This window comes from Mustelus asterias, chromosome 16 (genome assembly GCF_964213995.1).
Source record: "Mustelus asterias chromosome 16, sMusAst1.hap1.1, whole genome shotgun sequence".
Lineage (NCBI taxonomy): Eukaryota > Metazoa > Chordata > Chondrichthyes > Carcharhiniformes > Triakidae > Mustelus > Mustelus asterias.
The window spans coordinates 66,820,523-66,848,078 of NC_135816.1; the positions used below are offsets into that span (position 1 = coordinate 66,820,523).

Consider the following 27,556-nt stretch of genomic DNA (forward strand, 5'->3'; position numbering starts at 1 on the left):
ATCAGTTTAGTTGGCTTCTGTAACAGACTCAGCTCAGTGGGAGCACACTCACCTGTTGAGTCAGATAGTTGTGAATTCATGCCCTATTGGAAGCTGGTCAGATGCATATTCACATGACCTCCAAACCCTTCACCGCGCACCACCCCCCGCAACTTTCAGCTCAGAATTCCTATTATCTGTTGGATGATTCTTGATTGTCATCCTCCCAAAAAAATCTGTAATATTTTAAAGTTTAGAGACAAAGCATTAAAGCAAAGCCAATTCCTACCTGTTAGGCAAATGTTAAAGTTCTTGTAGCATTATTTAGTGATGAACTAGTGAGTTCCCCTGGTGTCCTGGTTGACATGTAAAGCCATTCAAACAGAATATTTGGGATTGTGGGAGCAACGCTCCCTCTCCATCACTGGGAAGAACCTTGTGATCTGATGCGAGGTCCTGTCCGTGTTGTTGTACGTGGCGCAGGTGTGGCCTCTCCCCAAATCCTGCGCAGCAGCAGTGACCTGGGCCATCTTCAAGTTTATCTGGAGATCAAAGATGGATCGTGTCCGGAGGGAGGCGATGCACAAATCTCCAGAGAACGGAGGGAAAAACGTTCCCAACGCCGCCCTCATCCTGATGGCCACCTTTGTGTGCGGCTGCATCAAGCTGTGTGTAGATCCTCGGTACAGTAACAACAAGTGCCACTATTTTTTGAGGTTCTATCTGTCCCAAGTGTTGCGGAGGATGGGTCTGGCCACATTGCCGCGGAACGCTCCAAGTAGTTGGACCGTACCGCAGCACCTGTCCTTCGTGGAGAAATTCTTCCGGAAACACACCTTTGACCACATGGCTATCAAGCAGTGGTCAGCACGTAATGTCCTGGAGGCCATGAGAGAAAAGGAGATGGCGGATCCTGTCGGATGGTTCCCTGAGCGGACTGTCAATGTCATTTGGCAGAATGCCTCATCACCAGAACTCACAAACAAGCACCAAGACCTGGCTTGGCTGGAGGTGAGAAGGGCACTCCCCGTCAGATCCTTTATGCACGCCCGAGGGCTCAACCTCACCGCACGCTGCCCTTGAAGCGGCCGCGTGGGTGATGAGACAGTCGCACACCTCCTTGTGGAATGTGCCTTTGCAAAGAAGGTCTGGAGTGAGATGCAGTGGTATTTGCCACGGTTCGTCCCGAGCAGCTCGGTGACGCAGGACTCTGCTCTACAGGCTGTTTCCAGGGACACACACCGAGACAAATATCAACTGCTGCTGGAGGGTCATCAACTCGGTGAAGGACGCACTTTGGTCCGCCCGAAACTTGCTGATCTTCCAGCTGAAAGAATTGTCCTCGACCAAGTGTTGCAGACTGGCACATTCCAAGGTCCAGGACTACGTGCTCAGGGACGCGCTCAAGCTTGGGGCAGCCGCCGCAAAGGCACAATGGGGAAAGGCCACAATGTAAAGCCTTTCAACCGAGGCAGACCGAGGGCCGGGTAACTGCAGAATACTCTCGGCCTGCGTAACTGTGTGCTAAACTGAAAAATAACGGCACACAGTAAAATCTGACGTATGTATATAGTTTTAAGTAATGAAATGTAATGTTTTGTAAATAAGCACTGTATTGTACTGTAAAAATGATTCATTTTTTGGACTGTTTGTAACTTTTGGATCTGTCGTTTGCAATGTCTTATTTGAGAGGTTTTTTTATGAATAAAGTATATTTTTGAAAAAAAAATTCACTTCTCGGCCTTTTGGCTAAGATCAAGTATAGTATGGATCGGATGCTGCACTTGGTTGAGGTCATTGAGTTACATTGAAGCTTCATATTCATATGAAGCAATTTTTAAAAGCGGCATCTCGGCCTTTTGGCTAAGATGCAAATGAGATCAAGCGTTGGAGGAGGAAGTCCTGCCCCTCCTCCAATCAGCTTGGCTCATGTAGATCAGGCCCAGGACAGGGTAAATGGTCGCTTGCCCTGTCTTGTCAGCTTGGATCGGAAATGTCTCAACTTGTTGAGACTCTGAATTGGACTTGATTTGATTGAATTGGAAAAGTATATTAAAAAAAAAAAATTCACTTCTCGGCCTTTTGGCTAAGGTCAAGTGTGGTCTGCTGATGCTGCGCTTGGTCGTGGCCATTGGGTTGCATTTAAGCTTCATTTTCATATGAAGCAATTTTTAAAAGCGGCATCTCGGCCTTTTGGCTAAGATGCAAATGAGATCAAGCCTTGGGGACGGAGACGTCTGCCTACTCCAATCAGCTTGGCTCATGTAGACCAGGCCCAAGACAGGGTAAAGCGTCGCATGCACTGTCTTGTCAGCTTGGATCCGAAATGTCTCAACTTGTTGAGACTCTGAATTGGACTTGATTTGATTGAATTGGAAAAGTATTAAAATCAAAAAAATTCTCTCTTGCTGCTGTTTGGGAATCTTCTTTTGTTCTGTGTTTCCTAATGGTACAATGGTGACACCCTTCAGCTGTAGTTTGTTAAAGCAGTTTGGGGCATTACATTGGGCGGGATTTTATGGCCTCGCTCGGGATAGGAGAAACCCCCGAAGTCAACGGAGATTTCCGTTGTCGGACCCTTGCCTGCTCCGATTCGTGGCGGGTGAGGTGGTAGAGTTCCGGCCATTGTGTCTTTCTTCTATTAGCTGGGGGTTTGGCATTTCCAGGTGATCATGCATAGGCATGAGTGAAGTACCATGTCATTTGTGATCTATACCATTGGCTGAGGGAGAGAAAGGGACATTTCACAAGGAGACGGTTTCAATCTCACAGTCTGACTCAGTGGGTTTGATTTTCAAATCAGGGGTGGAGACCTGATGCCCGGATGATTTCCAGGTCCAGACCCTTCACTACAACTATGTCACTCACGCAATGTGATCTTGCAATGTAAATAAATGTCCCAGTTGAGCTCGAGACACTGCTGTGTAACCAGGAGGCAGCAGCTGCCTGTAGAGTGCAAGTGGTAAAGACAGACACCAGCCATGATGGATCCTGACATTGTCTCAGAGAAAGAGAGGAAGCAGTTTCTTTGAGGACCATCAGCCTCACCAGGCACATAAATGGCCAAATGACCAAACTCAAGATAAAGTGCATGATCCGATGCAAGATTCCCCAATTCCTAACTTCTGCCAGCTTTGAAGCCAACAATAATGTGCAGCAGACTGTTTGGGCTCAGTGATTTTCACTTTGAGATAGTGGGTGTCAAAGGCATTGAAGTGTCCGATCAGCTATGACCGTATTAAATGGCAGAGCAGGTTCGATGGGCTGAGTGGCCTACTCGTCATCCTGTCTTCCCTCCCCCCACCCATTAACAAGCACCTTGAGCAGCTTAATGGGATGTTCATGGGAGGTGAGCAGTTTCCCCATTCTTGCTGCCCTCTCGAGAATTGTGTCGCATTTGGGAAGCAGCAGGATCCTCTGAGAATAGAATTTTCAAATCACGACTACACTTGTTCCAATCGATTGAGAATATAGCCTAATACCTTTCACAACACATATTATAGTGACATATGGGATGAGCATTTCAGGTATCTAATCTCTTCAGTAACAGTGAGTGTGGCAGAGGTATCAGTGATAACTCTGGCCTCTGTGCCACAAGCCTGTTGATTCAAGTTCTGGCCCAGGTACTTCAGCAGAAAATCTAGGCTGACACTTTGCAGGTACCTTTGGAGCTATTGTTTTTCAGTAGAGACAATGGAGTTAAAGGATTCCATGGCTTGATTTTGAAGAAGAGGAAAAATCTTCCAACCGTTACAGGCAACATTTATTCCTCAACTGTGATATGACACTCACTAGATGATCTGTTTTTAGTTGATGGTGGGTGAGGAATAAATGTTGCCTGTAACGGTGGGATCTTACTGTGCACAAAGTGGTTGTTGCATTTCCCACATTATTACAATGACTGTACTTCGAAGGTAGTAAAGGGGCATCCTAAAATTCTGAAAGATGCTATGTAAATGCAATTGGTCACTAACTTAATCCTATAGATTGTAAATTGTTGACCTGTGCCCTGTTTATAGGATTCTAGAGAGACTGAGGGTTGTAATTCCTTGCTGCTATTGGATTTCAGTAAGGAATCCTTTAAATCAGTATCCCCTCATTCTTATCCATTTCACCAGTGTCACGTTTTTCCCTATCGTGTCAAGATTTTGAACACTCCTAATCTTCACTTCTCCAACGTGATCAGCCCCAGCATTTCCAATCTATCCTCAGAACCGATCCCTCATCCTGTCTCATCCCTGGAATCATTCTCTGGAATCGTTTCTGCACCCACTCTAATTCCTTCACACCCGACCTAACATTTTGTGCACAGAATTGGACCCAACAGTGTTTATCCAGATTTGTCATAATTTCCTTATTTTTGTACTCTCTGGGTGGAATTTTTCCCTAAAATATGTGTCATAGTGGGCAGGGAAAGCAGCGTTGAAGCCATCAGCCCCAGTGATGGCTTTCTTCACCATATCATTCAGCTGATTTGAAAAACAAACTGCGAAAGGTGAGCCCAACGATGTCACACTGGTCCGCCAACAACTTGGTTTTTCAAAGATCTGGGTGTCATTTTGAACGGTCACCCCTGTACAAAAATTTAAAAATAGAACAATCCACCCCTCCCCACCCCAGCCCCCAAAGCAACACCCCCACCCCTCCGACATTACCTGCGCATTGCCCCCCTGGCACTGCCCCAGCAGAGAGTGCCTTAGGCATGATCCTCTCCCCCCATAGCAATGCATTCTCCTGGGCTCCTCTGGTTAGTTCTGCTCACCAGGTGCACACTGTGGGAGACCTCTCGCAATTCATGTTAGCATGCTCTCACTCCAACGTGAATGGATAGTGTAATGGAGGTTTGGTTAATCGGGTTTATAGGCCTGAAAGTTAGCTGATAATTTATAGTAACGGCTTTCCTAACGTTCACGTTAGCGTAAAACGCGATTTGGGCCTCCTGTGGGATTCTCTGCTCCTGCCTGATGAAAATGGGAGTGCAAAATCCACCCCCCCCCCCCCCCCCCCCCCATGCTCTTATTTGCAAAGCCTGCTTCATCATCAGCATTCTCAACCTGCTGCTATCCTCCGTGATTTGTGCCCCAATCCCCCAGGTCCCCCTGCTCCTTTCCCCCTTTTCAGCTTTGAGGATCTTTGAGAACAGTTTATTGATGAGATGTAAAGAGTCCTCTCTCTTTTCCAGCAGGCCTGTGCTTAGCTTTATTTATTTATTTATGAGCGAGCCATCTGCAATCACATTCCATTAGCGTTAATGCAGAGACAGAAAGTGCTTCAGCGCCGGCCCAGTGCCTCAAACGACAGGAGAATAAATCATTTTGGACCAATATCTATTCTGCCTCTGTAGGTGACTCATTGATTATGCTATTAGCTTCATGCGCTGTATAATGTCAAACTTAAACACTGCACATTCATTCTGATTGTTTCTCCTGCAGTAATATCAGCTTATTAGCCATGACATGAGAAGCATTCTGTTTCCCAGGCTCTCGCGCCCTGTGTGAGTACTGTACCTTGTTAGCTGTGGAATTGTGTTTATTTATCAATACCCTCGGCTGACAGGAACTCTCACTGAAGCCTTGGCACACACCGTCAGTCAATGTTTTACAGTCTGTGACATATAACCTCTCTGAAGGGGGAAACCATTCTTTCCTGTGCTGTTGTTTGGTTTGTTGGTAGAAAGAGGAAGGAAGAGGTTTATTTTACTGGTTAAAAAGTGGAATATAATTCTATTGGTGAGGGTTGAATTATGGACCCTCAATTATATATTTATTTCAAATTGTAAGACCGTGGTATGGTAGCATTAAGAAAACACAATGTTTTATTGCTCTGCCGGGAATTGACACTAACCTGAAGACCTATTTTTTAATCTTGAATAGACTTTAGTAAACTGGTTGGGGGTTGGGGAGCGAGGCAGGTGAGAGTAATGAGACAGCTGAGAGAAGGTGGGTGAATCAACATGGAGAATAATTGAGGCTGCTTGCATCTTCACATTGAACAGCAAGAGATTGACATTGGAATAGGTTATGTGACTCGTGGGAGTGCAGAATTTTGTATTACGCCCGTGCAAGGGAGTGGGGCATGGAAGAACCTTGTAACAAAAATATCCTTTAGCACCTCAATGGCCATCTGGGGTAGAGGCACAAAGGGGAAGACGTACTCATCTATTTACACAATGGGCACAAGTGAATCTTGCTTTGACAACACATGTCACATTGGCGATCTCCATTGGAAAGTAGTAAATTGTTTAATGTCAGCAGCTTATTAGAGATAAATAATGAATGAAGAAACAGTGCAAAAATTCAGATGCTAAATAGTCTGCAAAATGGGATCGAAATATGCAAACTCTTCTCTTTATTTCACTGTGAGAAGAAGGCAAATATATGCTGTGTGCCTCAGAGTTATAAGTGACTCCAAGTCAAAGGATCTCAGCAAAGTGAATCAGTTCCTGTTCTGTCCCATTGTGCAGAATGCCTGATCCAAGCATAACACTTAACATGGAATGCCAGGCCCATAGCAGTTGATATTCTCCATTATTTAACTTTAATTCCTGAATAGATTATATAGGCCCAGAGCTGCCTTGATTCAGTGTCACTGGAGGGAGCAGTATATTTTTGAGGTCTAATCAGTTTTATGTAAATTATAGCTTTTTGGTGCCCATTTCAGGGGATTTTTTTGTTGTTAATAGGGATTGGTAAATGAATGATTGTGGGTTAAAGAAGTGCCAATGGGCCATTCGTACCTGGAAGATACAAGAACCCCAAATCCAGAATTCAAGTGATTCCTAATTAATGCATTTTCTGCCTGATATGGTTGAAACAAAAGTTTTGCAAGTGGGTATGGCCCTTTTGTTTAGGCTCTTGTAGAGGCCAGTGTATTTACTTTTTATTTGTTCATGGGATGAGTGTATCACTGGCAATTAAGGCCAGCACTTGATTAGACTAATGATTAGGAAATGATATGTTTAGGCTTGATGTGAGTCCACTACACTTTCTCGGCCTTTTGGCTAAGATCAAGTGTGGTCTGGTGATGCTGCACTTGGTAGTGGCCATTGGGTTGCATTTATGCTTCATATGAAGCAATTTTTAAAAGCGGTATCTCGGCTTTTTGGCTAAGATGCAAATGGGATCAAGCCTGGGTCGTAGAGACGTCTGCCTACTCCAATCAGCTTGGCTCATGTAGATCAGGCCCAAGGCAGGGTAGAGGATTGCATGCCCTGTCTTGTCAGCCTGGATCGGAAATGTCTCAACTTGTTGAGACTCTGAATTGGATTTGATTTGATTGAATTGGAAAAGTACAAAAAAAAAGATAGTCACTGGAATTTTCCCATTCTGCCTGCCACGGGAATCGTAATGGGCAGGACATGGACCATGCAAAGGTCCGTTGACCTTGGGTGGGATTTTCCAGCTATGGGGCAAGTGGGGTGGAAAGTCCTGCCCAATGTGTATGAAGAACCCGTTTGCATAGGAAATGTTACTTGCTGAAGACCTATTACTCCCCAGCTCCATGCCTCAGTAAAGTTGGCATATATCAGGTAAGAGGAGAGAGATCTCGCAACATAAGGTGAAGTGGGGTAAGTGGGGAAAATAGATGTCAATTTTTTTAAAAATGACTTCATTGGTCATTTTATGTTTCAAAATACCTGGACAACTTGGATTAAATGCCAGGTGGCTCACTGGACCAAGATGATGCCTAGATTGAGCAGTAACAGTCAACTGCTGTGCAGATATGTCTATTAGGTTGTAGGCACATTTTCAATACAATATACAAAGGCATTCTTTCAAGCTTTTATGATGCAGAAGTGTTGAAAGGTTAAACAATTTTCACCTAAGGCTCTATTATCTTATTCTTCTTAGCCTTTTCACTCCTTGATGGAGCATAGGCCATGGATGAATTCTCTCCATCTAATCCTGTTTTGGACCAAACTCTCCAATTGTTCCCATGGCTCTCATCTCAATTGTTCCCAATTGTCCTTGGCTCTCCTCTCCTTTTCTGTATCCCATCTCCATGTGTTCCTTGGTCTGCCTTGCTTTCTCTTTCCTTGCGGGTTTCATGTCAGAGCTTGGTGTGTAATGTTGTTCTGTGGCTTCCTCAAAGTACGGTCTATCCAATTCCACTTTTGCCTTTTGATTTGGGGGACCATTGGGACTTGTTTTGTCTCCTCCCATAGCCTAATCTTATTGATGATATTTGGCCATACAAATACAAGAATACAACAGCAGGCATGTACTACTGAGGCTGTATAAGGCTCTGGTCAGACCCTATTTGCAATACTGTGAGCAGTTTTAGGCCCCATACCCAAGGAAGGATGTGCTGGCCTTGGAGGAGGGTCCAAGAATGATCCCAGGAATTAGAGGTTTGTCATATGATGGTCGGTTGAGGACCCTGGGTCTGTATTCGATAGAGTTTAGAAGGATGAGGGGGAGATCTAATTGAAATTTACAGGATACTGAGAGGACTAGATAGAGTGGACATGGAGAGAATGTTTCCACTCGTGGGAGAAACTAGAACTCGAGGGCACAACCTCAGAGTGAAGTGATGTTCCTTTAAAACTGAAATGAGGAGGGATTTCTTCAGCCAGAGGGTGGTGAATCTGTGAAATTCATTGCCACAGTGGGCTGTGGATGCCAGGTCATTGAATGTCTTTAAGACAGAGATAGATAGGTTCTTGATCAATAAGGGGATCAAGGGTTACAGGGAGAAGGCAAGAGAATGGAGATGAGAATCACATCAGCCAGGATTGAATGGTGGAGCAGACTCGATGGGCCAAATGGCCTAATTCTGCTCCTATATCTTATGGTCTTATGGCCAGTGTATCCTAAGGATCCTTCTGAGGCATCAGTTGGTGAAGGATTGGATTTTCATCAACATTGTTTTGGTGGTGCTCCATGTTTCAAAGCCATAAAGGAGAATGGACTTTATGTTGGAATTGAAGATTTTTAGCTTTGTGATCTCTCTTGATTCCCAAATGTTGGAGACAATGATAAATGCATCTCTAGCTTTCCCAGTTCTGATCTTTACATCCTCATTTTCCCACCAGTGGTACTTAGAACACTACCCAGATAGGTAAAAGACATCAATTCACCCAGCTCGGCATTTCGCATCTTAATAGAACTGATGATGTTCCTGATGTTTATCCGCATTATCTTTGTTTTCTCTGGTTATACCTCTCTACAATTGAGAGCTGTCCGGGGTGCCTGGCACTTCCTTCCCCTCAGGAGGTGGCTGCGATTTTGTGTCCATCCTCACTTTTCCCCATGGGAAATCATTAGCAAGAAACTGTGCCCTGCCACCTCTTGGCTGCAATTCCCTACGACTACTTTTATACGAAGCGGAATTGTTTTCCTTTTGATGTTCGATTTGCTTAAATTTAACAGAAACATCTCTGCTGCTGAGTGAGCCTATGAGAGACTATATCTTAAGAGTTAGCGCCCTCATCAACAGAGACAACTTTCTTTATCTAATCTGACGCAAAGATTTGAGCAAACTCAAATTTGGACACTACTTGAATAAGCTCGATCACCATGGTTTAGGATGTTGGAAGGTATCACAATTGTGCGGTTCCTCATGTTCTTCACGGGATAATTTCAGATACACATTGAGGATCACTGACTAATCCTGCCTTGTAAACTGGCGTGTATTGAATAAATACTTTGTGCTTGGCAACTATTATCATGTATCCAATTAGGCCCACTGCCCTAATTAGGTCCAGTTCTATGAGGCCTAAGGTAACCATGGCAATGAATGGGCGTGAAAGAGATGGATTAGCTACAGAAAATGAGCTTCTTGTTTTCCTGATACAGAGGAAAATGTCTGTGCTTATAGTGTTAGTGGTAACGACATGTTTAATTAAGAAATGCCACCACAATTACATCATTATCTATTGTGGCTTAGAGTCCTTGTAACTTTTAAGAGGAACTTGTCTGAATCCTGTCGCCTTTCAATAAAGTGACAGCAGAAATTCTCCATCCAATTTATTCTGTTGATTGGAGGTTGCTTGCAGGCTGGCAGCACTATCTCGCTAGGAAGCGTGGATTAGGTCTGCTTGAAACTCACTGCGGACAGTACATTGACACATCAGCATGCTGTACCATGGAGCATTGGAATACAAATGTGTTCCATTGATTCCCTCATACCCTGAGTTCCAAATCTCAGTCATTCTACCATGGCAAGAGTCATTCTCAGTAAGAAGTTTAACAACACCAGGTTAGAGTCCAACAGGTTTATTTGGTAGCAAATGCCACCTGGACTTGCAGAATTCTGCAAATCCAGGTGACATTTGCTACCAAATAAACCTGTTGGATTTTAACCTGGTGTTGTTAAACTTCTTACTGTGTTTACCCCAGTCCAACGCCGGCATCTCCACATCAAGAGTCATTCTGCCAGGGTAAGATGTCAAAAGCAGATCAAGGGTAGAGTTGCTGCTTTGGACACAATTTGGGAATTGCAGCCAAAATGCCATCAGAATTGCATTGGTTAGTTTATGGTTCAGACCTCTGATGAAATTTATTTGCACAACCACAAAAGTAAAATCTTCAGCTGACTGATGTAATCAGAACACCATCGTAGAAAATAATTTTTTTCTTTCTACTAAAATGTATTCCTTGGCATATTTAAGACTGGTAAATATTTAAGACTTCTGCAATTTTATGAATATAGCTGAAAATGGGTTTATCACCATAGGCAGGCATTTTAATAATATCTAATGCTCAGTGAGCAATGTAAAAAAAATCACGGAGAATGACTTTAAAAAATAGACTGGACCATTTAAGTAGTTTCATTTGTGTATTAAAGCCTCTTTCTTAGTGAATTAAATATCTTCTGTGATGCAGAAGCTCATAAAACGTACATATGAATGCCTGTGCAATTTAAAGAGTCTTTGGCAAAATCTCTCAGTTTCGACTAGGGGCTAGGGGACAAGGCCATCAATCTCAATTGTATGGGGGACATGATCCAGGAAAATTGAATCCAAAACCAGCCTAAAAAAAGGTGGAAAACACAAATTTGAGTATTGTTTCTTCTTGGGATGTGTTTCTTCCTGAATGTCAGGCAAGCAGCTTGGTTACATGACCACTGGAAGAGGTGAGAGCGGTAGTTGTGAAGTAGAGCTGGGTGTCATCAGCATATAAAAAGAACCTGACTACATGTTTTTGGATGATTTCACGAAGGGGCAGCACTTAGAAGAAAAGAAGAGGAGTTGGCTGGGATTTAGTCCTTTGAGAAATTACTTTTTAACTCCCGTGAGCCAATTGGTGAAGGAAGTCTACAAGATTTTTAAAAATGTATTTATTCACGGGATATGGGTGTTCTGGACAGGTCAGCTCTTGAGAAAGTAATGGCGAGCTTTCTTTTTGAGCCATTGCAGTCATTGTGGTGTAGATGCACCCACAGTGCTGTTAGGGAGGGAGTTCCAGGATTTTAACCCAGTGGCAATAAAGGAACAACCATATGTTCTGAGACAGGATGGTGAGTGGAGGAGAACTTGAAGGTTTTGGTGTTTGTTCCCATGTATTTCCTGACCTTCTAGGTGGTAGAGGTTCAGGAAAGTACTGTTGAAGGAATCTTGGTGAATTATTGCAATGCACCTTGTGGATGGTGTACACTGCTTCCACTGTGTGTCAGTGGTGGAAGAATTGAATGTTTAAGGTGGTGTTTAATTCAAACTTTATTCAGTTTTAAATTTACTCACAAAGTGAAACCTGACAAATATATAGCTCATAACTTCACAACACAAACCCCAGTGTCAATAAATAGCTCTTTATACTCAACGGATGCCCTTCATTTTGTGATATATGTATGTTGGAGGTTTTGGGTGTGTACTGCCCCTTTAAGAGTGCGAGTCATGTGACTCTTGAAGGTGCTTAGCTCCTCCTGCTGTGGAACCTGGTTAAGTAGTCTAGGACGATGGTGGGACAGTGTGCACCTGTAATAGAGTTCCCCTATGTTTAAGTTACAAGACCTACTTTGTGGTTCTTCTTGCACCATACTTTGATAAATACATTTATAACAACACTTACATATACTTAAACTTAATTTATGCAATGAGAAATTTCTAGCTGGGATTGGATTGGCAATAGTGGGACCAAGCTAGGGCAGTCCCCCTGAGCATGGCACTGAAGGAGAGGCACTGGAACAGAACTGTGGCCGACTGTGTCAAAGGCCACAGGAAGGTCAAGAACAACGATCACGGACGCTTTGTTACTTTGATTGGAGCTGATGCTGTGCAGTGTTAGGTATAGAGGCCTAATAGGAGAAATTGAAGCATTTGCAGGAGAGAGTGTCAAAAGGTTTGGAAGGCAAATCATCAGGGTTGTGAAGAGGAAAGGGAGACGGACTGGTAATTTGCAAGGAAAAAGGGGACTGAATGAGAAGGTCTGATGTAGATATTAAGGATGGAAGTTACCCGTACTGTGAAAAGAGAAAGATATGATTGCCATCTGTCGAGTTTTGGATTAAAGCCGTATAGATTTTTGAGTGGGCTGTGCAGATGTTATTAAAGTGTAAACTGGATATCCAAAGTCCAGTTTTTAAGATAGAGCTTTTGAATGTTCTTGTTTCTGCACATGGGAGGCTTTAGTCATTAAGGGTTTGATGAAATTTTATCAGCAACTATAAAAACACCAGAGACTGCTGCTTATTTCCGTCGTGTCCCATGTGCACCAATTTATGGGGTGTAATGGAGTGGGAACTTTGGTGGGAATCCATGCGCTCTGGCCTCTGCCAAGCTTGTGTTGTGTGTAGGTTTCTGTTTGCAAAATAATTGGAGGCAGGTGGGAGTATTATAGTGACATAATTGGGGGAGGGTGACGCAATTTAGTCCTGCAATATCTTGACTGTTCCAATGCCTTCCTGAGCAGTCTTCCATCCTCTAACTTCTATAAACATCAGGTGAAACAGCATTCTTCTGGCCAGATCCTATCCTACATCAGGACCTGCTCAACCATCCCCCGAATCCCACCCTTTACAGTTCCCCATCAATTCTATTTGTGCTTAACTTCCTTGTCCCTCTTTCCATATTCATAACCTCATCCAACATAAACTCTGTCTGCTTGACTCTGACCTTTTATGCAACCCCCTTCACCATACCATTAGCTGCCATATAATAGTGTACCATAGCTACAGTGTGTATATCTACAGGCTGCACTGCAGGAGATATGGTGAGATGATGGCATAGTGATAATTTCACTGAACTCGTAATCCATAGGTCCAGGCTAATGATCTGGGGGCATGGGTTCAAATACCATCAATTATTACCTTTATGGTTCTGCCTTTTAATTTAGCTGTTAGCTGTTCTAAGCCGAACCTCCTTCCTAATCCTACCTATGTTGGTAGCACCTATGTGAACCATGACAATCGGATCCTCCCCCTCACATTGCAAGTTCCCCTCCAACCCCGAGCAGTTACTAATGGGTTAATTCAACTCATTTAACATGCTAATCATTTACTGTGTACATTGTCATAGGAAGTGATGTACCATCAAATGATCTGGTGTCTCCTACATCCTCATGGAAGATATAAGAGGAGTAAGATGTGTTCCAATAAAGCTCCTCTTCCATTTACCACTGCAGATTCACTAAGCATTTTGTATTAGTGCAACAATCTCAAGAATATTTTATGGTGGCAGTGCATGAAAAATAGTGATGGAGAAGTCTCCGCCATTGCCTAAAGCTTTAAGAAGTTCGGCTTAGAGAATACAAACTCCAATCAGAAGCATTGCCAAAATGGTATTAGAGATTTGCCAGATATCACATTGCATTGGGCCTTGCAATGAAGGTGAGCAGTGAGCAGGTCAGCAGGCTGTTATATACAATAGGTGACTGTACGGATGGTATCCATGTCACACAGGTTATTGATGAAGAGAAAGCCACGTGCGATGAGGTAATCAAAGCACTTGCTGCAAACTTCAATCTGGAAAAGAAGATTAAATTTAACAAATATATCCGACATCAAAGGGAAAATGTTTTTGCATTCATAAATGATCTGTATAGACTTGAAGAGAAATGGTGAGTATGGAAGCTTGAAAGATGAACTAATCAGAGACAGAATGTGAACGTTGGATGATGCTTGTCTGACCACTTGCAGTCAAGAGATTATCTATCCTTGGCAAAGGCAATCCAACTGAGGTCAGAAAACAGAATCAAGCTGTGATTTGAGGTGACAGGGACTTCCCTTTCTCTAAAGCTGACTCAGAAGAGTCTGTCAACTATAAAAACCGAAAACCTGTCATCAAAAAGCAGGGGAGACTGGAAGGGTATTCATCAAATGTAATTGGTGCACCAGAGAAAATATACAGGCATGAAAATTGCCCTGCCAAAGAGGCCAACTGCTAGTTAAGTGAGTCACTTCCAGGCTTTGTGCTGTAGCAAGAAGTCTGTACAGAATACACACAAAAAAAACCTTTGAAAGGTGGCAAGATCCATGAACTAGATGACATCCATGATATTTTTTACAGGACTGCACAGTGTCACAGTGGTTAGCACTGCTCCCTCACAGTGCCGGGGACCTGGGTTCAATTCCAGCCTTGGGTGACAATCTGTGTGGAGTCTGCAAGTTCTCCCTGTGTCTATGGGGGTTTCCTCCCACAGTCCAAAGATGTGCAGGTTAGGTGGATTAGCCATAGTAAATGTGCCTGGGTTACGGGGATAGGGAGGAGTGAAGGGACTGGGTTGGATGCTCTTTCAGAGAGCCGATGCAGTCTCGATGGGCAGAATGCCCTTCTGCACTGCTCTTTATGCATTGTAGGGATTCTATATTGAGATGTTTCTCTTTGGAGAGATCCAGGAACCAATGAAAGCCACTGGAGTGTTGATATCCTAAAAAACGGGAAAAGAAATCACACTTTAAGTTGGACACAGGTGCAGCGGTTTTGGTTCTTTCTGCTGCTGAACCATGGTTGAAGTGAAGCTCTCTTCATCTAATATGTAAAAGACTATATGGAGCAAGAGGGATAGAACTCAAAGGACATTGGAGAACTGAAGACAATCCTCCATTACTGAGAGAGAACCAGAGTTGCTCACTTTTGAGCAGGAAGGCCTTTACCAATGTACATCTGATTTTAAGACTAGAGGAACTGAAAAATCTTTCTCAAAAGACGAAGGAAATTTGGCATGTCAGCTATGAATCTCACCAACTTTTACAGATGCACCATAGAAAGCATTCTTTCTGGTTGTACCACAGCTTGGTATGGCTCCTGCTCTGCCCAAGACTGCAAGAAACTACAAAAGGTCGTGAATGTAGCCCAATCCATCACGCAAACCAATCTCCCATCTATTGACTCTGACTACACTTCCCGCTGCCTCGGCAAAGCAGCCAGCATAATTAAGGACCCTATGCACCCCGGACATTCTCTCTTCCACCTTCTTCCATCAGGAAAAAGATACAAAAATCTGAGGTCACGTACCAACCGACTCAAGAACAGCTTCTTCCCTATTGCCATCAGACTTTTGAATGGACTTACCTTGCAGTAAGTTGATCTTTCTCTACACCGTAGCTATGACTGTAACACTACATTGTGCACTCTCTAATTTCCTTCTCTATGAATGGTATGCTTTGTCTGTATAGCACGCATGAAACAATATTTTTCATTGTATGTTAATACATGTGATAATAATAAATCAAATCAAGGAGATCAGTGTACAAACTTCAGATAAAAGCAAAATACTGCGGTTGCTGGAATCTGAAACAAAAACAGAAAATGCTGGAAAATCTCAGCAGGCCTGACAGCATCTGTGAGGAGAGAATAGAACCAACGTTTCTAGTCTAGATGACCCTTTGTCAGAGCTGAGAGCAAAGAAAATCAGCAGAGATTTATACTATCAGGGTAGCAGGGGTTGGGGGGGGACAACGGGAATGCAAATGAGGATACAGAAGGCTGAGAAGGTGCTAAAAATGTCCATTAAGTGATCCGAATGCGTGAATGGCAGAACAGAGGTACAGATGGTTAAGGGATTCCTGGGGATTATGGCAGTTGCCCTGAAGTGGGGGAGGGAGGGGTGGGGAGAGGGGAGGAGGCAAGAAGGAGAGCTAGAATGGAGAATTGGAAAAATGGAAGTGAGAAAGAAGGATGATAAAATGGATGAATGAGATGAAAGGAAATAAAATATAATGGAAATGGGGTGAAGGTGGAGGGGAGAGTTCATGCTCTGAAGTTGTTGAACTCGATGTTCAGTCCGGAATGCTGTAAAGTGGCCAATCGGAAGATTGCATTGGGGTTCACTAGAACATTGCAAAAAGCCAAGGATGGACATGTGGACAGGACAGCAGGGTGGTGTGTTGAAGTGGCAAGCGACAGGAAGGTCTGGGTCTTGCTTGCGGACGGACTGAAAGCGTTCAGCAAAATGGTCCCCAGTCTGCATTTGGTCTCTCTGATGTAGAGTAGACTGCATTGGGTGTAGCGAATGCAATAGACCAGATTGAAGGAAGTGCATATGAAGCATTGCTTCACCTAAAAGGGCTGTGTAGGACCTGGGATGGTGAGCAGGGAGGAGGTAAAGGGGCTGGTGTTACACCTTCTACGATTGCATGAAAAGTTGCCGTGAACAGGGGGTGAGGTGTTGGGTGTGATGGAGGAGTGGACCAGGGCGTGCCGGAGAGAATGGTCCCTGCAGAATGCTGACAGGGGGGTGAGGGGAAGATGTGTTGAGTAGTGGCGTTGTGCTGGAGTTGGCGGAAATGGTGGAAAATGATCCTTTGAATGCGGAGATTGGTGGGGTGAAAAGTGAGGACAAGGGGGACCCTATCCTGGTTCTAGGAGGGAGAGGGGTGGGTGAGAGCAGTGGCCTGGGGGATGGGTTGGACGCAGTTGAGAGCCTTGTCAACCATAGTGGGTGGAAAACCATGATTGAGGAAGAAGGAAGACATATCGGCAGCACTATTTTGGAAAGTGGCATCATCAGAACAGATGCGGCAGAGACAAAGGAACTGAGTGAATTGGTTGGAGTCCTCACAGGATGTGGGGTGTGAAGATCTGTATTCAAGGATGTTGCGGGAGTTGGTGGGCTTGTAATGGACACTGGAGGATAGCTTATCACCTGAAATGGAGGCAGTGAGGTCAAGGAAGGGAAGTGTCAGAGATAGACCATGTGAAGGTGATAGAGGGGTGGAAATTGGAAGCAAAATTGATAAATTTTTCCAGATCCAGACAAGAACAATAAGTGGCACCGAAATAGTTGTCAATGTACAGATAAAGGAGTTGTGGGAGGGGACTAAAATAGGAAATGCTCCACATAATCCATAAAGAGATGGGCATAACTGGGACCCACGCGGGTGCCCATAGCCACACCTTCTATTTGGAGGAAGTGAGCTGAGTTAAAGGAGAAGTTGTTGAGTGAGAGAACCAGTTCAGCCAGACGGAGGAGAGTGGAGGTGGATGGGGATTGTTCAGACCTCTTTCAGAGGAAGAAGCAAAGTGCTTTGAGGCCATCCTGTGCGGGATGGAAATTTCAGAGCTGAATTCCCACAGCTGTTCACAGTATCAGGAAAGCTGCAAATATCATTCTATGGAACTCTATGTTCAGAAAAGAAGCCACTGCACCTGCCTACAGTCAGAAAAGTCATTCAAACACTCTTACAAACAATGAAGAAGGAAATTGACTCTAGGTTGAAGCAAAGGGTTATTTTGCCCGCAACGGAATCAACAAGCTGGTGTTCAGGGATGGTCCAAGTGCCAAAACCCAAAGAATCTTTTCGAATTTTGTGGAACTTACCCAGCTGAATAAAGCAGTTGAACACAAAGATCATCCTATGTCGTCTGTGGGTAAAAGCTTAGCTAAATTGGAAAAGGGTTAAATCGTCATGAATCTAGATGCAAGCGGTGTTTTTCTGGCAAATACCCCTCGAGAGTCTGAGATTTGTTTTTGTCCATGGGATGTGGGCGTCGTCGCTGGCTGGGCCAGTGGTTATTGCCCATTCTTGAGGGCAATTTTTTTAAGAGTCAATCGCATTGCTGTGGTTCTGGAGTCACATGTAGGCTAGACCAGGTGAGGACGGCAGATTCCCTTTCCTTACGGACATTAGTGAACCAAATGAGTTTTTACCACAATCAACAATGGTTTCATTGTCACCGTTAGACTTTTTGAATTCCTGATTTTAATTGAATTCAAATTTCAACATCTGCCATGACGGGATTCGGACCTGGGTCCCCAGAGCATTTCCCTGGGTCTCTGGATTACTAGTCCAGCAATAATACCACTATGCCATCGCTTTCTCAAGGTTGCTCACAACCATTATTCTGTATTAGCTCAGCAAGACCAGGTCTCTTGTACCACCCTCCTCTGCCCCACATGGAGGCCTGGCTGCTGAATCTCTTCATTGAAACTTTTGACAAGTGCTGGTGGGAGGGTGCCTCCATGTTGAAGTGCCCTCTCAGTTCCTTTCCCTGTACTGCAGCTTGCTGCTCTTCACAAGCCTCTGGTTGGTCCTCCAACTTTGAGAGCCTACCTGCCACCCTTAGTTGGATGGAGAACCCAATTAAGCTCAAAGCCAATTAAGGAGGTACCTTCATGAAAATCCTACAGGATGACTGTTTTCTTGTTCCCGGCCACCAGAGGGAAAATCCAATTCCTAGTATAGGTAATGCATTTACTATAAAATTATTTGTTTCAATATTATAAGAGCGGTGACAATTTGCTTATTTTAAGTGGGCCATTGTTTCTTTTGAATGCACATCAAATGTACATCAGCTAAACTTGCATAGTCTAACTACAAGGCCAAGGAGGCGCATCACATTCTACTCTAGGTTATTTGATTTTTGACCAGTTCCATGAATTCAGTAATGAACTAGACAAAGGAGGTTAGTAACTCGCTGCCTTGTGACCTTCAATGTTTGGACTTGAAACCAACCTGATGGTTAGTTGAAATTTTTCCTTGTTTGTTGGCTAAAAGGACTCTGAGTGAAATGGGTTGTGAGAGCTCTCATTATAGTTTCCATGCCACAAAACTTCTTGCAAATCAATGTGAATGTGTCTTCATTAACAATTTCACAGTGAAGTAAATAGGAATGGGCAGTGCAGGAATTGGAGATGTCAAACTCATGCAGTTATGGTGCTCCAAGGAGATTGCAGGTAGGGCCTCTTGATTGAACTTCAGGGATCTTGGCTTTACATGTAACCCATAGTGCATCCAACACAGGAAGGCTTCCTGAAGACAGGTATTGGAAAATCTACTTTGAACCTATTCTGTACCCAACCTGGGAGTGTTCATTTTAATTATTGAGAGCTACCAAAGTCATGAACAATGACTACTGTTACTGTGAGTGTAATGCATTAGCCTGCCTTGTTCTCCTAGATCTTTCTGCAATATTGGATACAATTTATCCCTCTCCATCATTTAATTACAGGCACTGCCTTTGTACAGGTTTGTTCCTATTAGCAATACACCTGCAACATTGCTTTCTCTTCTCTCTTCCACCCATTCGCATCTGGGGGTCCCTACTGATCAGTCCTCAGTCTTCTCATCTTCATTGGTATTCGGTCCCTTGATGGCATCCTCTGCCATCTGTGGTGATTATCCTAAAGAAAGGCTTTTTTCCCTCATTTTTCTTAAACTATAAAGTATGGGGTTCATTTTTATTAATGTGGTTTTTAAACAGTTCAATATGTGAGCTTCCTTGTACATATGGACAATTTCCTAGAGATTCCCTGCAAGTTGTTGTTTACTCAAAAGGAAGAAAATATTCCCAGAAACATGTTTTTCTTCTCATGGTTTGCCTAACAGGAATAAGGGTGTCAGTTTTAACCCTATCTGTCCAGAGGAAATTGGGCTGGATGGGCAGATAAAAACATTCGACTGCCAATGACCAGCATCAAACAATCATCGAATCGTTACAGCACGTCTGCGCTGGCTCTCTAAGAGAACAATTCACCAAGTGTCACACTCCCACCATCTCCTTGTAGCCCTGAACATTCTTCCTTTTCAGATAATCCAATTCCCTCTCGAATGCCTCAATTGAATCTGCCTCCACCACACTCTCAGGCAGTGCATTCCAGATCCTGATCACTCAGCATGGAAAGTTTATAACATTTGTAATTCTCCAGCCCTCTGGCAGCACCCCTGAGTCTTAAGAAAGATCGGAAAATTATGGCCAGTGCATCCGCGATTTCCATTTATACTTTCCTCATCTTTGGATGCATCTCATCAGGGGCCCTGGTGACTTATCTATATTTAACTATAGACAGCCTGTCCAACGCTGCCTCCTTATCAGTTTTAAACACTTTAAGAGTATGAATTACCTCCTCTTTCACTTTGCAGTATCTTCTTCCTTGGTAAAGACAGAAGAAAAGCATTCATTTAATACCTCAGATGCACCCACTAGCTCCCTCAATGAGTACATCCCCATTTGGTCTCTAGTGGTACCCATTCCTCCTCCTTTTACAACCATTTTCCTGTTTATACGTCTATAGAAGACTTTTGGATTCTTTTTTATGTTAGCAGCCAGTCTCTTGTCATACCTTCCCTGCTTCTGTCATTTGCTTTTTCAATTTCCCTCTGAACCTTCTATATTCAGGTTGGTTTTCCACTGTGTTATCCACCTGACATCTGTCATAAGCATACGTTCAGTTGTTTATCTCAATCTCTGTCTCTTTTGTCATCAAGAGAGCTCTGGATTTGTTTGCAATACCTCTTTCCTTTGTGGGAATATACTTGACCGTGCCTGTACCACCTCTTCTTTAAAAGCAGCCCCATTTACAATTTTGCCTGTCACCTTTTGATTCCAATTAATCAGGGTCCCCTTTGAATAATGGGGTATGTTAAATAAGCAAACAGTAGGAGAGTGGTGTAGGCTGATGAAGGAAGACTTACCTGCCTATAAATATTTGGGGGGGGGGGGGGAAACCACCTAGTGGTGTTATCACTAGACGATTAGATTTTCACAATAACTTCATTGCAGTGTTAATGTAAGCCTTACTTGTGACTAAAGAATAAAATAAAACATAATCCAGAAACTCAGCTAGTGTTCTGGGGACCAGATTCAAATCCTGCCACGGCAGATGGTTGAATTTGATTTGTGTAAAAAGAAATCTGGAATTAAGAATCCACTGATGACCATGAAACCATTGCCAATTGTCAGAAAAACCCATTTGGTTCACTGATATCCTTTAGGGAAGGAAAGCTGCCGTCCTTACCTGGTCTGGTCTACATGTGACTCCAGGGTCAGTGGTTGACTCTCAACTGCCCTCTAAGGGCAAGTAGGTGTGGGCAATAAATACTGGCCAGACAGCGATGCCCATGTCCCATGAATGAATTTTAAAAAACCCTCTGGTTTCATATATCCAATGAGATATCATCAAAACTTCTAAAAACCGCAAACTGACTTTTCTTTCTCAACTCGGATATTTTTATAACAAATAAACAGAAGTGTTCCAAGGAAGTGGAGAGAAAGCATGCAATTTTTTACATGCCCCATGTGTTCCTTTTTTCTCCCTGAGTAGCTTGCAGCGTTGTCTGGGAGATTAACCTTTGATTCAGTCCAACATGGAAGACTAGCAGTCCAAATCCTCAAAGTGCCCCAAATGTCCTCACAGGTCCTTTTATAGGTGCGCTGCACGTCTGGTTAAATGCGTCGCTTCTGGGCTGAAGAATTGGTTTGCTTGAATGATGTCTGAGACAGTAACCTTCCTGCAGCCCAGCAAATGGGTGGAGGTTCATGCCTGTCATCCCAGTGGGTAATTTTTTATCATTAAAATTGATTTAATAGAGAAGAGAAAATGCAGCACCGTTAAGTGGCTCTGATTTATGACTGAGTCATGAATACGTCATCTCCAGCAATCAATATGGGAATATTTATATTAATAAAACTCCGGGTTAATTAAATCATATTGACTCGGGGGTAAATCAGGCAGGATGGAATCGGAGCAGGATTCCCAAAACCGTTTGTTACAAGGCTAGTTAACTCAGTTGCCTTTTACTGTCAATTCTTTTAAGAGATTTTATAACAGCACTCTGGAAATATCTGTCAGAAAATAAAATGACATCATCCCCATAGAAGTTTCCAAAACAGGTCCACTAAAATAATCTTTCATTTTGTCCTCTCTCCTCAATATTCTCTGCTAGTTGTTTTACCTCCCTTCTTTTCCAAGGAAAGAATTACATGCATTTAAATACTGCTGTTCGCAATCTCGTGATCCTTTTTTTTGTCAGTTAAGTATTGTTGAACTAGAGGCATTGTTCAAATGTCGGGAACCGGGCAGCAAAGTTGTGCACAGCAAGCTCCCACATATAGCAATGAAGTGAGACCTGAAATCATTGCTCTTTTTATTTAAGAGCTCCATTGAAAGTGTCAAGTATCACCAGGAGTTTCGATCCAACATGGCGCCGGAGAGTGGCGACTTCTTGCAAGCTGTGCCCAGCATACTCTCTAATTCTATCTTTTAATCTCATTCTATGCTTTGAAAACTCTATTTTAACTTTTTTAATAAGTTGATCTTTCTCTACACCCTAGCTATGACTGTAACACTACATTCTGCACCCTCTCCTTTTCTTCTCTATGAACGGTATGCTTTGTCTGTATAGCGCACAAGAAACAATATTTTTCACTGCATACTAATACATGTGACAATAATAAATCAATTCTCAGTGAAAGAGCAGCCAGTTTGGATGATCATGGACAATGTTACAAACTCAACCCAGCCACAAATTATGACACCAATGCTGGCTTTGGCAAACTGGTTTGGAAGGCACAATTCTTTTAGCTTCAGCCATATCAGTCTGCGGACAGTTTGGGAAGAATTTGTTTACAGGGCGAAGGCTTTTCTATGTCCTCACAGTTCTTACTGAGTCATTTCTATTGCTACACAAACAGCATAGGGCTCCGTTCTCAAACCATCTGCAAGGTTGCCTGTTTCCTGATGCTGTGTGGTCTTCGCATTCAATAAGGGATGAGTCACATTGTCATGAAGAGAATGGTGCAGCTATTAAAATCCACTCGTTAGGCTGTGCCAGTGTGGTAGTCAAGTAAACAGAAAGTAACATAAGTCTTTTCGATAAGGACTCTCGTGAAATTCAGAAGCCTGTGTGACTTCAATGCCGAGAGTTTCTATCTCAGCCAGAATTGCCTTGATTAGAGAACTCAACATCTTTCTTCAATTAAGATGTTTTGGGATTGTCGTTTAAACTCCCTCAGGCTCCTGGTCCTGTACAGCATTTGCAATTTCTTTTCAACTTGGGGTTTAATTCTGGAATTTAAGCTCTTTTGTGTTGGTTTGCTCCCTCATCCCTCTTGATTGTTGGGGAATGGCAAGGTTAATATTTCCTCTGTTCTCAATGTACTAATGACATTATAGGTGTAAGCCTAGAAGTTGCTGTTGGCAATATTAGCAAAAAAATGCTTAACATAATCACAGAATGTTAGAGCACAGAAAAAAAGTAATCGGTCCGTTAATTCTGCATCAATGTCGAACTGCCTCATATTCTACTTTTCCATTTTTTCCCCATTCTCCGTTATTTTCCTGCTTTTAACAATGACTTTCTAAGTCCCTCTTAAGAGAATTTTTGAATACTTCTTCAGACAAGTATTAAATGCTATACGCAGGACTAAATGTACAAAGGACACATTCTCCCTGGGTGGTGTGGAACTGGCTAATGGTAAAGCCAAAGGGGAAATTGGGTTCTTACTGACCTCAAAGTTTAATGAATCATAGAATCCTAAGTGCCGAAGGTGGCCATTCGGCCCATCGAGTCTGCACCAACCACAATCCCACCCAGACCCTATTCCCGTGACCCCACATACTTACCCTGCTAATCCCTCTGACACTAGAGTCAATTTAGCATGGCCAATCAACCTAACCCACACGTCTTTGGACTATGGGAGGAAACTGGAGCACCTGGGCAGACACAGGCAGAATGTGCAGACTCCACACAGACAGTGACTCTAGGCCGGAATTGAACCCGGGTCCCTGTAAATGCAAAGCAACAATCAACAAAAATATTAACAGTCAGAAAAAGTTGTGGCCAAACAATATTGTGCTCTGGTTTGCACACACCTTTAATATTCATTCATTTCTGGCTGCCAAGACGCAAAAGTGATACTCAGGTGCTGGAGGCAATGCTGAGAACATTCATAAGATTGGTCCCTAGTGTCGAAGGTCTGAATATATATATCTTGTATGGAAAGTTCAAAGAGACATGGACATAACAACCTGAAACGGTAATTGAAAATGACCTTGTTGAGATATGCAAGATGGTGAATTTAATTTCAGTTTAAACGTTACAGTAGGAGAATTTAGATTCAAACTTGTAAAAGGTAAATTTAAGCTTATCGGAACGAAAGAAAGAGTTGCATTTATATAGCACCTTTCAAGGCTACCAGCCAATTCAAAATGCTTTGCAGCCAATGAAGTGCTTTTGAAATTGTAAAGTAAGAAAAGTGGCAGTGGATTTGCATGCAGCAACTCCAAGAAACAGCAATTTGAAATGGGTAGATTGGTGAACTGGTGGTGTAGTGGTCTTACTGCTGGACTAGTAATCCACTGACCCTGGATAATGCGCTGGAGACCTGGTTCAAATCTCACCATGTTCAGATGGTGAAATTTGAATTCAATAAAAATCTGGAATTAAAAGTCTAATGATGACTATTGTCCATTGTTGTAAAAACCCACCGGGTTCCCTAAAGTCCCTGAGGGAAGGAAACCTGCCGTCCTCACCTAGTCTGGACTACATGTGACTCCAGATCCACAGCAATGTGGTTGACTCTTAAATGCCCTCTCAAAGTGGCCTTGCAAACCATTGAGTTCAAGAGCAATTAAGGATGGGTAATAAATGATGGTCTTGTCAGTGACTCCCACATCCCATTAACAAATAATTTTTAAAAAATTATTTTTATGCATGATGTTGACTGAGGAATAACTATTGGCCAGGACACTTGAGTATGACTTTCCAGGTGTAATGATTTCAAATTGTGCAATGAGTTATTTTACATGTGAGAGCAGACAGGTCTTATCTGAAAGGAGGCACCACTCGCAGTGAAGGGCTCCCTCTGTACTGCATTAGAGTGGTATTTGTGCTCAAGAGCGGGATTCTCCAATCTCATCTCTGCGAGTGTGAACGGAGAATTTGGCTTTCCAGTCAATCTACTCTACTCACTTGCAGAGGCACTGGAGAATCTCAGCCGTGAACAAGGGTGGAGATTTTTGGTGCAAGTCTCCAGAATGGGATTTGGACCGGGCACCAATTCTGACTCAAAGGGCAGAATTTTCCTGTCCCACCCGCTACGGAATCTTAGCGAGCGGGACAGGACCATGTAAAGGTCCGTTGACCTCGGATGGGATTTTTCAATCTTGGGTCGAGTGCGGCAGGAAAATCCCACCCAAAGGTGTCGATGCTAGAAACTGACAAATCAGGAAATTCTCATTTACTCAGAGTGCCATACAAAAAAGACACCAGGGGAGAGTGCGGTCAGTAAAAACTGTAAGAAACAATTGAATGCTGAATTCGGGGACATTTAAGATTTTCTGGAAGGATGAACTATAAGAGGAGCCAAATAGCTTTCCTCATCAGAACTATCTTATGACCTTGAACAGAGCTTTGTGGCAGAAAATGCGACATTGGAACCACACTGAATGCAACAATATTTTTCAACACTGGAGTTTGCATCCTGCCATTAACATTACCCCATCCACTATTTAATGCAGCATTTAACTCAATAACTCATTAACCCATGCATTTTGAGTGGGTTAGAAAAGCAACTTGTACGCATTAGAATATGGAATTCTCCACTACAAACCATCGCCAAAGAAGAGTCCGTACGCATTTTCGCAAAGGAATGTGATAGGAATGCACTGTTGATACATTCCCTTGACAACAGTAATTTCTAAAAAATACTGAGATTCCCAATGCTCGCTATGCCTATCTTTTTTTTAAAAGACATTGGTTTACTATCCCACTGGATATGGTGATCAGAGGAGGTGTCTCTGGGTGAAGGATATCATTACAGACACATAAAATGCATTACAATTTAGCTGCTCAGTGTCACACTCGGGCATTCCCTGGGCAGGTTTGACATGGAGTAATGCTCCCTCAGGGACTATCTTTTTTGCTTATTGACAATATTTTAAGAAAATGTCAATAAAAGTATAAATACTCAGGCTTACCTATTCACTGAAACCAGGAAACCACTAGGCATGTTTTCCCCATGCTCTGTCACTCAATAGCGAGTGCTGGTGGCTCAGGTTAAAAGGTGGGCAAACCTCCCTCTACACTACAGAATGGTTATGACCATCAAGAGAGAAATGTTGGTGGCTTTAATATCAGTTTCAAGTCATGGCAAGTAGTTTCCCGTTTCCTTCACAATTTTCTTTGACTTCATTTATGAATCTAGACACAGAGTCTAGTTGATCTGGCTGATGTTTAGTTCTGTGTCAGGAAGCTGTTCCAACTTGGGGATGATCAGAGATTTAAGCTTGACACTGTTGTCACTTGAAGTACATATGCACACTTTGCCACAGGGGGATTAGCAATGATACATTGCAACGATTTAAATGCACCATTTTCTAACCTAGCCCTAGGCGATTGCAGTGCTGTGTTGAGATAAGCTTGCTCAACAAGGCCTGGCGATGGCATTATTTGTGCTCCCCTCTCCCACCCTCACTCCTGATGGCTCAGTTGCAGATCACTGGCCTTTCATCATATTGCATGATACCTGGCATTTAGAAAAGAGCTTATAACGCAGTACTAACTAGCAAACAAATCGTCAGATTCAGTGCCTCAGATGGCAACCCCTCCCTTTCTCCAGTCCATTAAAGAGATGAATAACTTTCTGACCTAGATCAACCTTCCTGCAAAGGAAACATGAAGTTAATTAATCCAAACAGATTACCATGGAAAGCAAGACTCACGAGACTGGCTTCTCAACAGGGGTGGGGGAAGAAAGGAGGTTTATCAATTAAGGTCCCTTTAGAGCATTTTCCACATGATTATCTTTTAAGTTCCTGTTATACTTTCAGGTCTGCAAAGCTCTGATCTGCATGTTCAATAGCTGGGACAAAATCTTGTGCTATAAATGGATAACTGGTAGCTTTGTCACACTACGACTCTTCAATGTCCTTCCTAAGGATGCGACCAGTTTCAGTGACCCTCAAACCTGTGGTCACTTCGCCTGAGTATTAACTCGGAGATGTGAGCATCCTGCCCACAAATTCCATCTATTCCGTTGTGCAGAAAGCCAGGCTTAAGTAACACCCATTCAGCAACAATAAATAAGGGGCTCGGAAAGGAAAGGATGATGTAAACTTAATCGCATTTCAGCCATTTCTTAACTGTTGACCTGCAGTTTTTTATTTCTTGCTCACGTTCAGGTTTTCTTGACCCTGTTGTAAGTTTTAGTTATGGTCGCATCACTCTTGCGAGCAGTCTGAGCATCTTGTGTTCATGAGTGTGCCCGTATTTCTCAACATCAAATTGTATATTTTTGTAAAACTGGGGCATCATGAGAAACTCTGAACCAAACTTGACGTCACATGTTTTCTCATGTGCTTTTGCGTGCATCCCTCCAACCTTCCTGAAGGCAGACTGAGACACTTAGCGAAGCAGGGACAAACTCAAATTACGTTACTTTATTTGACAGAAACTAAATGTATGGTTATAATCAAAT

The 27,556-nt window shown here is 43.1% G+C and overlaps 1 protein-coding gene and 1 pseudogene across 2 annotated transcripts in view; both read left to right on the plus strand.

Annotated features, from left to right (window-relative positions):
• The window catches only part of LOC144505230 (slit homolog 3 protein-like), a 678,283-nt gene that overhangs the window by 274,361 nt on the left and 376,366 nt on the right, over positions 1 to 27,556 (plus strand). The gene's annotated exons all lie outside the window — the stretch shown is intronic.
• LOC144505713 (U2 spliceosomal RNA) lies at positions 1,709 to 1,909 on the plus strand (annotated as a pseudogene).